Here is a 16,884-nt window from a genome sequence, read left to right on the forward strand (position 1 = left end):
AGAGTGGAATTTTGTTTTATTTCTATTTCTCATAACAGCATGTTTGTTTGGTATTTAAGTCTTTTCCACCGCGTTTGGTAAGAAAAGCACGGATCAGGCCCTCTTTTGTACAGACAAAAAGACAAAAGATGAAGTAACTAAAACATTTTTTCCCCCTTTTTTTTAATATTTGCTGTCTTTCACTCTTGTTTATGAAAAACAGGGACAAGCCAGTCAAATAAACGGATATCACTCCAAACAAACATGCAAAACCAGCCTGAACCTCAACGATAACAGAGCCAAACAAAGCCCCATCTCTCCCCACAACAGTCTCAGGATATTACAGTACAAACACAGAAGAGATCGACAGATTACTTCTCAGTCGCTGCCGTGTTTCTCAAGCAGTGTGACATTTATTTCCGAGTGCTTTGCTGCAGTTGAGCTCAATCATTTGATCTGGAAACCCGACCGGGCCAGACATGACGTGACATTTTCACTGTAATAACAGACGGTCCATTATCGGGCGCAGCAACAGGGTCTCCCGAGTAAACCTCAGCAGCATCGTGTGTGTGCACAAAGACAAACTCAGAGGAACCGCCAGGGAAACTGTTTGACTTTTCACACTGATGTCTGGGACTTTTTGGCATTTTTCAGCACTGATATTCCAGCTCGACGGTCCAAGCCTCCCGTACTGCACTTAGTGCTGCAGTTCTGCCTCGTCCTCACCGCGAACCCACCTCCCACCAGGACTGAGAGCTTCCAACTTCACTGCCTGTTGGGCTGGATTCATGACATTGTAAGTTTGCCTGAAGGTTTCAAGAGTCTTCTGGTTGTCTGTTTGTTCAAAGATGCGTTTCTTGTCATCATCCTTATAAAATATAATCGGTGGGTTGAAACTAAGTGTGCATTTCGACTTGTAGAATGAACCTCTCTTGAACATGGTCGTAGTGCTCCTGGTGGGACGACCCACGCTGACTAGAACGGCCACATTTCCACAGCACTGTTGCAGCCGGACCTCGGTGGGACCAGGAGTAAGTGGGTGCTGCTCGTTCCCACAGCAGCCCAGGGCAGCATGCATACGTACGTAGTGGAGGAGCTGAGATCATCCCTGAAACATCTCAAATCTATCTTGGCAGGTGTTCAAAGTCATTTCATTACTAGCAAAGTGAAGAGGTGAAAGCAGTTGGTGTCAGAAACATCCAACAGAATGTGACCAAGACTAAAGCCGGGCAGACACTGTGCGATTGTCGGCTCGTTTTGAACCGATTTTCCACTCGTGCGACAATTTTTTGGATATGGCCGGATTTCGACCCAATCGTTGCTCGTGCCCCGTGCAGTATACGTGGGGTAATGACGAGAGATTAACACCTCACGACGAGCTCCCGATCACGAATCGTGTGCTCGCAAGAAAATCAGACGTGTTTGAAATCCTGGTCGCTCCTCGTGAAGGAATCAAACAGTTGAAGCAACTACGACCCGATTGGACTCATCCTTTCACAGAGAGCATGCGCAATCTCTGATGTCACGTCAAAAACTATTATTTGTAGTTTAAAGTGTTGCAAATTCACATTACAAACCATGTTTTAATGGCAGAAAAAGAAGACCGCATTTCCCACGTCTGCCCAGTCAATTCCTTGTCCAATCATGACGTTGTCTAATCTTTTTTCATTTATCGCCACAGAGAACGGCAAATATTGGCAGCGCGTTTGTTTTTGCTGAGCATCTTCGGTGTCTCCCACTTCCGGGTTCCTCCTCTTCCACTTCTTTTTGACGTTGCAGTTCCAGTAGCAGAAGTCCGACGTGAGGATTATAGTGTCTATCATAGTGACGTATAGTGTCACTATAATAGACACTATAATAGTGTGAGCAGACGGGTCGCATCCGAGCATCGGGTCGTACAGTGTGAGACCATAAATCGTGGGCTGCAAACTTTTGAACTCCGCGATCTAGACGTGCAGTTTGAGATGGAGCTGAATCAAACGATTTAAAATATTGCACAGTGTATGCCCAGCTTAAGGTGGCTATGACCAGAAGACTAAGACTTTAGGTCAATAAATGCTGGAGTGGGCTCCCACAAATCTCAAAGGTAGGAAAGTCTCTGCAACCTTCATCTCATGTCTCAAAATGCAAAAATATGATAAACACTGGTCTGCTGCACTCATGACTATTACACATGAGGCTATTATTAACTCATGTCTGGTAACGTCTGAGCATATTTGATTATTAATGTATTGACATATTTGCTGCCATTGAACCTAACACGTCAAACCTACATTAAACTTTATCGTACATGTAAATCATTATCTTAAAGCAAAATATATATATACATGAAAGATTCCAATATACAGTAAAATTTCATCTAGGCCATGAAAATCAGATCAAAAATACACCTTAACCTGTCCAGTATGTATCTGTATAAGTGTGTGTGTGTGTGTGTGTGTGTGTGTGTGTGTGTGTGTGTGTGTGTGTGTGTGTGTGTGTGTGTGTGTGTGTATGGTATCCTATACGATATTCCAAGGCGTTTCTTAATTTGCTTTTTGAATATTGATTTCTGTGTTAATTTAGTCATATAGTGGTAAAGAATTCCATAATTTAATTGATCTATGTTCTACTGTATGCTTCAGAAAATTAGTGTCTGGCTTAGGAAGTGAAAACCTGCCCTTTGCTGCCTGTCTAGTGGCAAATGTATATGACTCTAGATTGTGTCTTAACTGATTGTACTGATATAATGGAGTTTTGGATTGTAAAACCTTGCAGTTCTGAAGGCAAACGGGGGTCCAACTCGGTACTAGCAGGGTGTACCTAAACAAGTGGCTGGTGAGTGTTACAACAGTTCTGACCAATACTGTGCTACTCAACAATATACATTAATATCAGAGCATATTGCCGTTTTATCATGTTTGTGTCATATGGGACCCCAGTGATGAGGGTTAGGTGAGGACTTCACGTGGACCTAAACACAACAACAAGCTTCCAAGGAACAAGTGTCAAGTACAGTAACGCCGGTGGTTTTCCCCCGACGAATCACAAGCCGGGTTCTGTTAAAGAAGCAGTAAGAATCCATGCTTTGGGGGCTTTTTTAACCCTAACCCTTCGGTAAAACAAGGACACTTTCAACCAATGTGACTGAAAATGCTTACATAAGATTGTTAACAATGCATTTCAATGTGGAGCAAAATCATAAAAAGAACATCAAGCTGCAGAAAGTTAAGTTACATAACGGCAGCCTTTTTGACAGAGGGGAGGAATGTAAAACATTGGCATTGAGGCAACTATGATAAATATTTCAACCTACTGTCAGCAGCCGAGACATCATCCAAGCTTTGCGTTTATCCCTGCAGGTTTCTAAATGAGTCTGATGACTGTCAGGTGCAGCCTACTTGTTAAAACTAATGACAAATGGGTTTTTTTCTTACAGCAGAATCTGTGTTAAAAGTTGCCGCTGTGAGACTCACGTCTTATCATGCTCTGCAGCTGAAGACGAGCGGCTGATGACTGCTGACATTTTACGGTCCGACCCAGAGGCCGAGGGGCAATACCGCCAAACGGCAGCATTTAAAAATAAAAGATGGAGCCACTATCTTCAAAGTTCATAAAAACCCATCTAACGCAGCTACGTTTCATTATCTCAATCACACAGAACACACAGCCAAACCTCAAGCTGTGTTTATGCTGTCAGTCATGTAGAAAGTATTACTGCTGATATTTTGGTGTTTAATTATACAACTGACTTTTTTTTATCTAAGCTTTTAATAAGTTAAGCTGATCATTGGATAATTCCCTGCATTTTCGTGCAGTTTAAACACGAAAACTAGTTCACTATTAGCCTGTATTTGACGATTCAGCTGCCTGAAACCTTCAGGTTTATCCATCCTACGACTAGTCTTTGAGTAAACCGCAGGCCAGGAGACATGTGTTGGAGCCCATTACTACACCACAATAACCAGTTATGGGATGGCTGCAACTCGGTGGGAAAAGGGATTAGTGCTGCCTTTTTTTTTTGTTTTTTTATTCAAATGACTGTTCAAAGACTTTTGCTCCAGCTAAAACAGTCTGGTAAAGATCGCAGGGTTATAGGGCTGGGGATCCATTCAAATGTCAAGAATCGATTCGATTTCGATTCTTCAGATTCAGAATCGATTATCACGCTTTGATTCGATCCGATTTGATTCCGATATTGATTTGGGTTAATGTCATTAAAACAGTTTTTTGAGCTGTTGCATGAATTATATGACTGTAGTTCTGCAACATATTAATACTAGTATTATATTGAGATTCAACAGCAAGTATTGCAGCTAATGATGCTGTAAGGACCAATCAGCTCCCAGAATGCTGATAGAACTGCTTTCAGAAACATCGTGGGGCAGAATTATCAAACAGATCCAGGGAGGAAACAGAGACGGATGAAATCAATTTCATTTTTTCCCATTTATGAGAATTTGGCTTTTAGCATTTTATGCAAATGTAACCCCAAGACAGTATATAAAGTAATGAAATATAGATAATTTATGCAATTATAACAGAAAACTTTAATGTTTTCATACCTTTAAACATATTTAAAGGCAAAAACACGGCACCAGTTATGCTTGTGTCCAACAAAACATTCCTTTTTTGGGCATAAACAAAAAAAATACCAAAAGTTGTAATGATGAACAAATCTTTAGACATATGAATCGATTTTTAAGAATTAATATGAAAATCGATTTAGAATGGGAAAATCGATCTTTTCAACACAGACCTACAGGGTTAGTTGGTCTGCAGTCCCTTGAGTCACCGTCAGCCCGGTTATTGTCTGCTTCAGAGACCAACATGTAGCCAGTTATTTTGTCAGGCAAGTGGCCAACAAGTAGGTCAGGAAGCCAGAAAAGCAGCCTGCTGACCAGCTCTTCTGCTAATCCAGTCGTCAGCAGCACGCCATCAGAGAGCCAGGAGTCACCCAGCAGCTGATCTGGCTGACACACCAGTGAACCGGTCGCTCGGCCCATACTAAATAAGATCAAACTTAAAGGGGACCTATTATGGCATCTAATGTATATTTTAAACAGGCCTTGAATGTCTTAAAAACAAGCTTTTGATTGTTTTTGCTAAATAAATTAGAAATTCAGCCTCTGAGCCATGTCTTTATCTTCCCATTCTCTAACCTCATTATCTATGAGGGATTCTGAGTGGGCGGGGCTATGATAATGAGGCTCTGTGCTGATTGGCTGCCTGAATGAGGCGATACACCGCTACGAAAAAATGGCAGAAGCTCCGGCCGTCAGAGTTACCGTGTCCTAACTGCATGCGATGCGAGCGAGCGTCGGCGACAAAATCAATTCCATTGCTTTATTTTCTATTGGACTGTCCTAACTGGACGCAGCGCTGCGCAGCACGACGAGGCGCGACGTTTTGAGCTGAACAGACACTGCAGAATTTGGTTGCTTTCCTCCTTCTCTGAGTTGGCAGGCTGAGGGGAGACCACTTTATATATGTTAAAGCAAGAAAAAACCTGTTTTTCATAATAGGTCCCCTTTAAGCAGGGGCATGAAGAAGAAAAAAAACAACAGTGTACCGGTATTAAAAGATGAGAAGAGAGTTAAGAGAGACACAGGGGTGGGGGGGGGGGGGGCGGTACTTTTTGTGGCACCACTTGGTTCATTTTAGGTATAAACATAAAGCATTGTATAATATGTTGTGCTGAGATTTTCACACTCACAGTTAACATTAAAAGGAACATTGCAAGTGAATCTCCAAATGTATTTTGGGTAAAATGGTTGGTCATCAACAGCCGTCTATCAGCGTCATCATCCATCACTTGTCAACAGAGCACAGTAACCCTACAGCCTAAACATGAGCGGTAGTTAGAAACACAAAAGTGGGGTGATAAAATGCAAAGAAAAAGAAAAAAGGGGGCAAGAAAAAGCCAAATTGCTAGACGCATATTTTGTTGGCCCTAACCCTCCTCCTGTGGGAGATGAACCTGACGTTGTTAGCAGAGATTCATCCCCGGCGCCGCCAAAAGCTGCATCCTGGTCAGGGAGCAGGTTTCCAGGTAGCTACAGTTAGAACAATCACACACACTGGCAGCAAGAAAATGGGAGTTTGTGGTAAATTGTTGATATAGTAGCCCGGCCGCCTAGCTTATTTGCTTCTCTGTCTCTCGGCTGTAGCGATGATAATAGGGTCATATGGCCCACCCCCCGGCCCGGCTCTGATATGTTCCCCTACTGGAGAGACAGCAATAGCTCCTTTGGTCAACAGAACATCCTATCAAGACGTCAGCCATCTGAGCATTTTTGGAAACAGTCAGAATAATTACATACGCCGTGGCCAGAGTGAAGGAGGAGAAAGACAGCGGGAATGTTCTTACACATCACACGCCATGAGCCATAAATACCAGCTCTGACACGACCGAACAGAGAGGCGGGACAGAATCACACCAACAGAAAAAATGGAGTTTCAGTGACTAACATGAGATGACTTTGCAAAAGAAATGCAGAAAGACTCTTGAATAACAGCCAACATTTGAAAACGCAGACTAAAGATCTGGCAAAGACGGGGCATCTTGCAGGCTCACTATTTCATGACTAGAACCAACAAGACAGACCGTTTGTTGTGCACATGAAGGGAGAGCTGTAATAATATTCCACCTCTTATTCTGTCGTAACTCCAAGACAGAGAGGACAAAGGACTGACATCATGGGCGTGACACCCGAACTCAGGCGAGACTCGCCAGGATTTACTTCTGACTATGGAAATGCGTCTATAGACTACGTTTACATGCAGTCAATAACCCTTTTCTAACCAGAATATTAGCAATAACCCGGTTGCGCACGGCCGTGTAAACACCAATAACCCCTTTGAATAAGCGGAATTTGCTCATATTCCGGTTTTTAAAAACCCGAAAATGACCCCAGGGTTACTCCTTTTAAAACCCGAATATTGGGTCATGTAAAAGCCTAACGGGATTTCCCCATCAAAAGGAACATGAATTTGTTTTCTGCACATGTTCTTTTCGCAAGGAATCTTGGTCTTTTGAGTCCAGGAAGTTCTTATAAACAAAAACTAATCACTTCATAAATGTAATGAAAGATATGAACATTTTGGCATTTGTTGACGGTAGAAAGTACCGGGATAGCCAGATTTACAAAAAGGTGAGTGAAAAGTTGCGTGAAGCAGCATTTGTACGAACGCCAGACCAGATCAAGCTCCGCTGGAAGACGCTGAAAAAGGAGAATTACAGGGACAAGAAACAAAACGGTACCAGCGGGTCCGACCCATCTACCTTCCCCCAATGCGACATAATGGATGAGATTTTCATAATGGATGAGATTGTTGTTGACCATGTGATGGCAGTAATGTGCATCTCTGCTGCTGGCAAACAGCCAATGATGCAGGGTCAGGTTCTGGGTCCCAGAAGTTCCTAGAGACAATTTGTATCGTAACAGACGTTATTTCTATTGAATTGGAATTGAATTGAAAAGCTAAACAGTAAGAGAGATTCTGAATTATAAAAAAAAAATCCAAAGTGAGTGATCCGTGTTGAAAGATGTCCGCACACAAACAACCCGTTGCTCTTAAGTTTAATATTTGACAACGGGAATTCAACATAGTAACTGAAACTGTTAGTGAAACTGACCAGACAGGACTTCACATACTAAATAATGATCTGAGCACTGTTGTTTAAGTGGACTGTTGGTCCAAAAATACGGACGTGACCATTCAAGGAACGATGCATAATGAGCCAATGGAGCAAATCACGAAGTAAATTGATTCTAAACCTGTTCCTAAACCCCCATTTGAATTTACAAACTGAAAAACAAGCCTGTAGTGAAACATTTGTCCAATTTTGAGGGTGTAGTTGACCAGAGTAGTAGATGCCAGACACCTAACTAAAGTGTTACATTTGAAAGTAAAAACACATTGATCAATTCTCTATTACCACAATACATGGAGCTTAGGATGGAGCTACTTCACTGAGAATTTGACGTCACCCTCTCTGTCCTAAACTGTCCATGTTCATCTCTCAACATGCCTCTACATTACATATTCATGCCGTCGCCCTCGTCCTCGCAGCTTCACTTTCTATTTGTGTCTCTGCTAATGACTTTAGTGTCACAGTCATATAACGCGTGATTCCAGCGAACGTCCCCACGTTTCTCCTTCACCATCCTTGTCTCACTTTCCCTCATGTCAGTCAGTTTTTCAAAACAAGGCATCCTGAAGCTACTCATTATCATTCCTGGGCATGAAACGGTGGGCAGACTCAGTGGCGGCCATATTTGTTGCTAAAACATTACAGCACACAATGAGAGCCGAGCTAACGGAACCACGACCCCAGGGGAGTGGACCGCCGCAAAATGGAAATATAATGGAAAATGGAGGCTTTGGCTTGTAGAGACCAGGAGGCGTTGACACGTCTCTACCCGGCCGGCAGGAACCCTGAGGGCCTGGTTTCAGACGTCACTTCAAACCGTTTCACACATCTTCTTCAATATAGAAAACTGCATGAGTCCATTCAAATGTGACATATTTGCAACGTACATCACCTGTTTCTTTTAAACTCAAGGATGCATTCCAAGTTTTAGTTGAGGTTTACAAACGCGAATGTTTGCCTAACTGGTGACTCTAAACTAACTCTCTATGGATGGATGTCGGTACTGGGAAACAATATACATACACACATTTATATATATATATATATATATATATAGAGTGGCATGTGGTACAAATATATAGACATATTCAACTATGTGTATGTATGCATGTATAAGTATGTGTGTGAGTATAATTACAATATATAATAATAATAATAATAATAATAATAATAATAATAATAATGTTATTTAGCAGTGTGAGTACAGTGTGTGAATATTTATAAATACAGGTTAAATGATCAGTGAATGGGGGTAGGAGTAAATAAGTTTACACTTCTTCCTATTCCTGTTTTGGCACATGTAAATTGAGATAGCAAGTTTTAAAGGATGAAATTCTTTGTTTTGTTGTTTTGTTTTCTTAAACTTATCATGAAGTGTTGTTTCTTTTTTTTCTTTTTTTTTTACATGTACAAAAATAAATCAAATCAAAATCAAATAGTCAGTGACATAACTAAGTATATAACAGCCTCAGAGGCTTTCAGAAGTAGAAATGCAGACGATTATAGATAACTAAATAAATCTCTGTATGCAGGGGGCAAGTTTTCATCTGGTAATGATGGGTTAAAGAAAAGAATACACAGTGTGGTGGTAAACACACTCTTCTGCAAACATATTTAAAATGACTTTTTGGCATCGAACATAATGAATAATAAAACTGCTTCTTTTCAACATGTCCTTGTCCCTTTTTGCTATTTTAAACTAATTATCAGCTTTGAATTGTGTCCATGTAATTCTGTTATTTTACATACATTTTATATATACATCTCCCATTGTGCAGGCAGGATTGTAGGATAGTGCGCCTTCCACCTCTACCCACTTCTCGTTTTCACACCTCTAGGCAGTCAGCGGTGGGAATCAGTGGGAAGTGACACACACCTTTAAAGTGTCTATTTCATGAGAAAAACTCCCATGGGGAGCAAAGGTTAGGGACGAAAAAAAAAATGTCAAGAAAAGCAGACCCAGAGGGGAAATGAGAGAAAATTGCGCCTGCTGCAGTTTTCTCACTAATCAAGATGGATTTGTGTCCGACTGAAACCCGGCTGCATGGCAGCAGCGGCCAGGGATGCAGAATGCAGCTGCTGCAGCTACATCTGTCTTCCTACTTCTTTCTGTTTTGCTCTCCTTACCCACAAGGGAGGAAGGTGACTTTATTATTCCTTTTGTGGTCTCGCGTTACAAAGAAGCAGAGCTGAAGAAAGATGGTGGCAGTTGTAAAGAGGAAGAAATAAAGCAGGGTTTAGATGAGTAGGAGAGAGGGAGACAACACAGGAAACAAGGAGGACAAATGGAACAAAAGGGTGTATACTATAGGATACATGGATCAATGGACATTAGAGAGCTGAAGAGAGAAGCAGACGAGCAGCGACGGCTCCTCCTATAATCCCACTGCACTTCCAATGAACCTTTTTAGAGAAGGAAAAAGGGAGAAAAAAAACCCGACTCATTTTTTTCCTCCTTATCCAAGCTCTCACGCTTTATCCCAGTCTAATGTTTCACTCATTCTGCTCTCGTCCTCCCCCCTTCTCCTCTTAAACTCCAGCATACGTGCCAGATGATTGAGATCATATCAATGTAAAGTCCCAAAGAGTTGCCTGTAGGACAACATGAATATATAATCTGTATTTACATGTTTGATCATTCTGGACCCAACTCACACCAGGCATAAAAACGCTTCTTCTAAAAATCTAACTGCACTGACAGCAGATTTCCCACTTTGCAGCCACAACGTTTGGGTTTAAACATGTTGATACAAAACCAGAGAAGAAAAACTGAGATAAAGCAAACATGGCAGACATTTATTTGAAAAAATAAGACATTGAAAAAGGGACCAACAATGAAAGCAATGGTTTATCGAGTCCAAATGTGATGGAGGAACTACTTTGGCTCGTCTAACACCACCATATACGTTTCCTTATTTTAATATGCTTAATATGTCTTAACAAACTGAGCCAGTTTGACTTGCAACGAGATTGTAGCTCAAAAAGTGGTCGACACTAAATGTCTACGGCTGAGCTGCAAACGTGATTCATTTGAGAAAATAATGAAGTCCAAACTGTTTTTCTAACAGTATAACGTGTGCTCTGAGATTAGGCCCTGTATGCTCTCATATCTCATAATAATGTGCTTCAACGATTACTGCTGGGATCGATCTGAGGAGACCGCTGCTTGAAGTAGGAACTCCAAGGATCATGCAATTACCGTATTTTCTGGACTATAAGCCGCTACTTTTTTCGTAGGTCTTCAACCGTGCAGCTTATACAAAAGTGCAGCTATTCTGTGGATTTTTCTTCCACCGCTCGGGGTGCTCTGACCGGAATTAGAATCAAAACTAAGACAAAATAAATGCAAAGAAGAATACGCTACTTCTTCTTTAGCAGATAGAAGTAGGTAGAAGCAGATTTCAAACAGATACATAAATACTGGTTATTTTCTCTTGGTTCTGTCCCGTTTTAATCAGCAAAGTTGCTGCCGTGTTAAAAGACACTGTTAGGAAAGGATCTATTTAGGTACAAACATGTACATCATTTACAGTTCAAAATCCTTCTGTACATGTAGTAAAAATCTAATCTAACAACAGAAATATCTGCGGCTTGCATCTTTCTTTTTTTTTTTAAATAGAGCGGATGCGGCTTGTATGCAGGTGCGGCTTGTATATCTTTTTTTAATTATTTTTAAAAATAGAGCGGATGCGGCTTATATGCAGGTGCGGCTTATAGTCCAGAAAATATGGTATGCAAATTCAACTCATATAAACATATATTCCTATAACAGTTCTGAATGACAGAGCATCCACATGAAAACTGCTTGTTAATCAAGATACTGGCGGAGGATCAGCTGGTTCCTGTGGGTTACAACGTGGGGCTTCTGTGAATTCAATTTGTAAACAGGTCAGCAGGTAGATGGATAACGCATCACAACTAATGTCGTCCCTGTTATCTCTCATCCCTAATGACACTCACGGGGTCTCAGATTCCGATACATTTTCCTCTCTGCAAATGACTGAAAGGCAGGAGGAACAGCCGGGCTCTCCATGTGTGCAGACTTCAGACTCCCAACTTCCTATGATTACATAAAGATGGAAGACCTCCTAGCCTCCATGGCAGTCGTTTGTTGACCGACTTTCCCTGGACAATTGTCTCTGCATGCATGTGACACTTGTAGGACTCGCGGTCTTTAATTGCCTCCAATTTGAGCTTTTTAGACCCAACAATAAAGCTGCTTGTTTCATTTGATGACCAAGTATAACCGCAGCGTACACCACCCAGTCTGAGTCTTTTGTGGTACTTCACTTTGGACAAGAGTTGCAGTGAGGTGACTCCACTCGTAAATTACTTATGAGACCGGGAGCTAGGAAGTCACGCTTTAAAGGTTCCTCTTGGGCTGTTTTTGCATGGCAGCAGAGCCGATTGTCTTGCTGGAGGAGGCTCAGCCTTTGAGAATACCGAGGTAGATGTCATATGTCAAATAACCTTCCACAAAAACGCAAGAAATCTAGGTCCCCGGCATAATGCTGCGGGGCCAGTGAGAGGATCAAAGTTTTATCTTCAGTCATCTGGGATGATTAGAGGAATTAAATAATAGAAAAGAAAGCTCTTTCAGTAGTTCTGTATGTTTGTAAGATACATTTATGCATGCATCACGCTTCACTCATTAGCAGCTTTACCAAGAATGGGATTTCAGTGTTGAAACGACTTCAGACACGATATTGCAGCATGTTTACGTCAACATTTACACAATCACTCTCAGTCTCAATCCCTTCCCTTTTGTGACTATCCATGTTCTCCCTATTCAGCCTCTATCCTTCTACTCAGTATGTAGAACAGGAAGTGGTATGTGGGTCAGAGAGCATATGCAGAGATGTGCACGAGGAGCCGAGGGTCGCCGTGCATATGCATACACACAGACAGAAAAAAAAAACAGATATGTAACGTGTAGTTTTACATCTATGACATGGTGGAAAGCTCATGTTAGGGCTGGGCGATATCGAGATTTTAATATATATCGATATATTTTCAAATGCGATATGGTACGAGACAATACCGTTTATATCGATTATTATTTATTTTTATTTATTTTTTAATGATTTTGATATAGCTTATTTTGTGACAAATTGACTTGAATGTTTTATTTGAGATTTGCACAAATGTTTTGTTATTTGCACAACTATCAACCTCAGTGGAAAAGTCCGCCTGTTACTGTCTACATTGTATTAATTGCACACTGTATTTTAATCTAATTGTTATGCAGGAAAGGAATATTTAATTTTATTCAAGAAGCATTTTTATTCTATATATGCAGGCAGTTTATTTTTATTTCATTAGTTTTATACATGTTGATATTGTGCAGACCTCTGTTAATAAAGGAACCTGTGTGACATTTGGCACGAGGCTTTGTATTAAAACTGACTGTTTTTTTAAGGGTTTGCCTCAGAAAAAATGAAGCTAACAGAGATGCTATGCTATAATGCTTTGGGGGAAACCCCAATTATGGCACAGAAAAAATATCGATATATATCAAGTATCGCCATTCAGCTAGAAAATATCGAGATATGACTTTTGGTCCATATCGCCCAGCCCTAACATGGTGGAAAGCTCATGTCATTTTATTCTCTGGGTTTTTAATACACAATCAAAATTAATGAGTCTATATACAGTAGGTGTAAAATCTATCTTCCTTTGCCCAACTGTCATCCTGGCAGACATCCAGCCAAACTGCCCATGTTTATTTTAGAAAACAGCAGAGCCGAGTGGAAAAGGGAACACTGTAAACATGTTCCTTAACTAGAGATAAAAGTGATAAAACTCCCAACATGTCCTCTCTGTCTGCAGAGATTCAGCTGGGATGAAAACAGAAACACGTTCCCATCAAAACGTCCCTTCTCCCTACTCTTTGATCGCAGCGGTCAGATATGCAGATTCCATCCTGAAAGCTCCCAAAGTCACGGCAGGTTTTCCAACATTTGAACATGAGATCTTAGCAGGATGTGTTAAACGTGAGTGCTTGGATTCATCGGAGATCGAGCACATCACAGGAAAACGCCAGAAAGACTGTTTTTGGAAGGAATTATTCCCCCTAGAATGATCAAGTATTTAGTACAGACTTTGGTTTAGGAATTTATGAATTTAATAATGACCATGACACCACAGTATTCCTGTAAAATAATGAATCTATGCGATAACTTAGACTGAATCATGTTTTTCAAAGATTAGTCTTTGGATTAAGGTCTGTTCTAGCTCTCTCAGCGAAAAGAAAAAAGAAATATCATGATGTGTTCATACTGAGCCTCATCATTGTTGCTAATTCCAACATAAATTTCACCTAGATATTTGGCTACCATTTGCATATTGTTTTTTGACATGCAGGCTTTTGATGGATGTCAAGCATCTTATTTCAGAACAGGCGCACTGTGGTGGAACCGTGGGGAAGGATGTCAACATTAAAGAAGGTAACAGAAATATCACTAAAGTTTCATAAAATTAATAAAATCACGTACTCTTTTTATGACATTTTCACAGATTTTACAAAAAGGTAAAATCCCTTTTTGTATAATCCAAAACCAACCTGCTATAGATCTCTGCTGCTTCTCAGTAACACCAGAAACTCTGTCCTAAATACTACACTTTACTGTAGATGAAGTGTCAGGGTTTTTATGGATCGAGCTGACACCAGCAGGGTTTCACAGTCAAAGACAGACAGAAGGATCCTCTTCTGCGTGACGGTTAACCCTGATTAAAGGACCCGTCCTACACTCAGTCCACTTCTGCAGAAAACAACTCAACGACCTCAAATATGTGTTTGTGTAAGATGTTCCAACTGTGTCTGAGCTGCTGGGTCAACGAAGAGGAGCAGACGAGGCAGGAAAAAAATTAAACATCATCGAGAGCTGTAGTTCAAGACAATTTTCTGTATTGATTAAAAAAATGGTAGCCTACAACAAAAAAAAAAAGAGCACAGTTCCAACAGCCGTGGGTCCTGACTTAGCTTTGTGGAGCTCTGCTCAAAATATACAGAGAAATAAAAAACACTGTCCACTGGCTAAACTGCCCTCAAGAGTAAAATATGTTAAACTTCGAACACTAACTCAGTTTATCCAATGAGGGAAAGAAAACACCCCCAAAACAATAAACTGGAAGGCGTGTGACAGAGTATTTTTAGAGAGAATATGTTTACATGACGGTCTAGAGAGGAGAAAGAAAAAAGTGCAACACGGTTTGTAATTAGATAAAAATGTGCGCACATTTATCATGTCAAACCAATAAAATATTTTGCTTTTGTGCAGTTTTAAACACCATACATGGCAATGTACATTTGAGTGCTTTAGGGCTGAGTTTAACAGTCTGGTCTCCTACCAACAGATGTACCAAACAGCTATATGTAATCAGTTTTCCTCCTCCTGCAAACACAGGCTCATTTCCAAAACAAGATGTATCAAAATGCTTTTTTTCTACAGTACATCTGCTGTTTCTGTAATGCAGCTGTGTAAAAACTGTTTCCACTGACTCAACAGCAGAGACGTTTTACTTCCTCAAGACAGAAACCAGATATGTCCCAGCATTAACAAGCAATCCTTCAGCCGCAGTTTGGTTTATACTTATACTGCTGTTTTTTTATGCCCCTTCCATTTAGCTCATAAACCTAACTTTCTCACTTATACGAGTAATATAAATATATTTAAGGCATCATGTTCTACTTTTTTCTGCACCTTCTTGCACCTTTTGTACTAATTATAATTACCGCTCTTACATTGTAAGTCATCAGAGCATCATTTTATTATCCTGTGACAATTTTATATTGCTACTTGATTTTATTGTTATTAGTCTATTTTGTAAAAATGACACTTATTTTTCAATTCTTTTTTAACTGTTAACGTAACTTGCTGCTGTGACAATGTCTGATTATTGTGTGTCTTCATATTAGGCAAATAACAACATATGGAGCATCTCTTACGTCTTTCCCTCTTGTTATTGTGTTAACACAAGACCCAACGCTACAGAACAGCAAACTGACACAACATCTGTGTTTATAGAGGTATTTATTGCAACATTGCTGCTGTGATTTTCAATTGTTGGCTTTATTTATGTTTAAAAAATAGTATCACATGCACAAAGTTACATGTCAATATTAATCTGAAGTTGTATTTACCTAATACTAAGACTTAATATGATCAGATGATTTAATTGGGCTTTACGGAAAAAAACATGGGACTAAAAAAAAAAACAACATTTTTGACAGTTCACCTCCACATCTGTGTGATCAGGTATCTGTGCTTTTATAGAGAGGGAGGGAGAACGATGTGCACGGTCCTGTGATGGACTCTGACTTGTGGAGGACGTGCGTCGCCTCTCAACGACTCCAATAGGATCGTTTCTCCTTCCTAATGCTGGATTCACACTGAAAGCGCCACAGGCGTCATAGATGTCCGGTTGCCATTCATTTTCTATAAAAGCGCTGCAAGAGGCGTCGGAGGCCACGGAGGTGTTGGAGGCTTCGGGTGCAGCGTGTTGGAGCATCCAGGAGTCAATTTGAAGTTGAAAAATCTCAACTTTATGTAAATGAGCAGCGGCGACGTCGAGGCAGCGTCCAATCACAGACCGGGATTCCTGAAGCAAGAACCCTCAATGCAGATTGTACTTTCATGTTCACACAAACGTACACTCATTCATGAGCACACATGAGCAGAGCTGTGCACTAACAAACTTATTTTATCAGGAATTAATATATTTCATCCAGCAAACTGACATTTTTGCTGATTTGACTGCTGTTTTTACCTGAACTGATCACGTGAAACACGTAACTGCTGGTTGAGGAGCTGGATGGTCTGAACTAGGGCTGAACGATTAATTGCATTTGCGATAATATCGCGATGTGATAAAACAACCTAACCGCTTTTCTAACCGCAAAGGCTGTGATTTGACCAGTCACGTGATCTGGTCACGTTGCCGGCAGGGAAAAAAAGTCAACAGTGCCGCGTGTCCGCGTGTAACCTAAATCTACCATGGCCTCAGTGTTAGGGCTCGGCCAGGCGGGGCTTTATAAATATATGGGCTTTATAAATTTATTAAATATATGAACGCGAAGTCGGCGTGGCGAGGAGCTGATTTGTTTGTTTTGTGAATCACAAAACACAGTTTAAACATTATGACCAAATCCGCTCCGATCCGGTGTGTCAGTGTTCACCGCAGACAGACTGCAGCTTCACGATGGTTGATGTTGATCCAGGACCAACCTGGTTAAGGAGCATCAAACTCTCTCTTAGCTTTGTTTCACA

The 16,884-nt window shown here is 40.7% G+C and overlaps 1 protein-coding gene across 13 annotated transcripts in view; it reads right to left on the reverse strand.

Annotated features, from left to right (window-relative positions):
* The window catches only part of map4k4 (mitogen-activated protein kinase kinase kinase kinase 4), a 140,242-nt gene that overhangs the window by 63,072 nt on the left and 60,286 nt on the right, over positions 1–16,884 (reverse strand). The gene's annotated exons all lie outside the window — the stretch shown is intronic.

The sequence above is a fragment of the Cololabis saira genome, chromosome 6, assembly GCF_033807715.1.
Source record: "Cololabis saira isolate AMF1-May2022 chromosome 6, fColSai1.1, whole genome shotgun sequence".
Taxonomy (NCBI): Eukaryota; Metazoa; Chordata; class Actinopteri; order Beloniformes; family Belonidae; genus Cololabis; species Cololabis saira.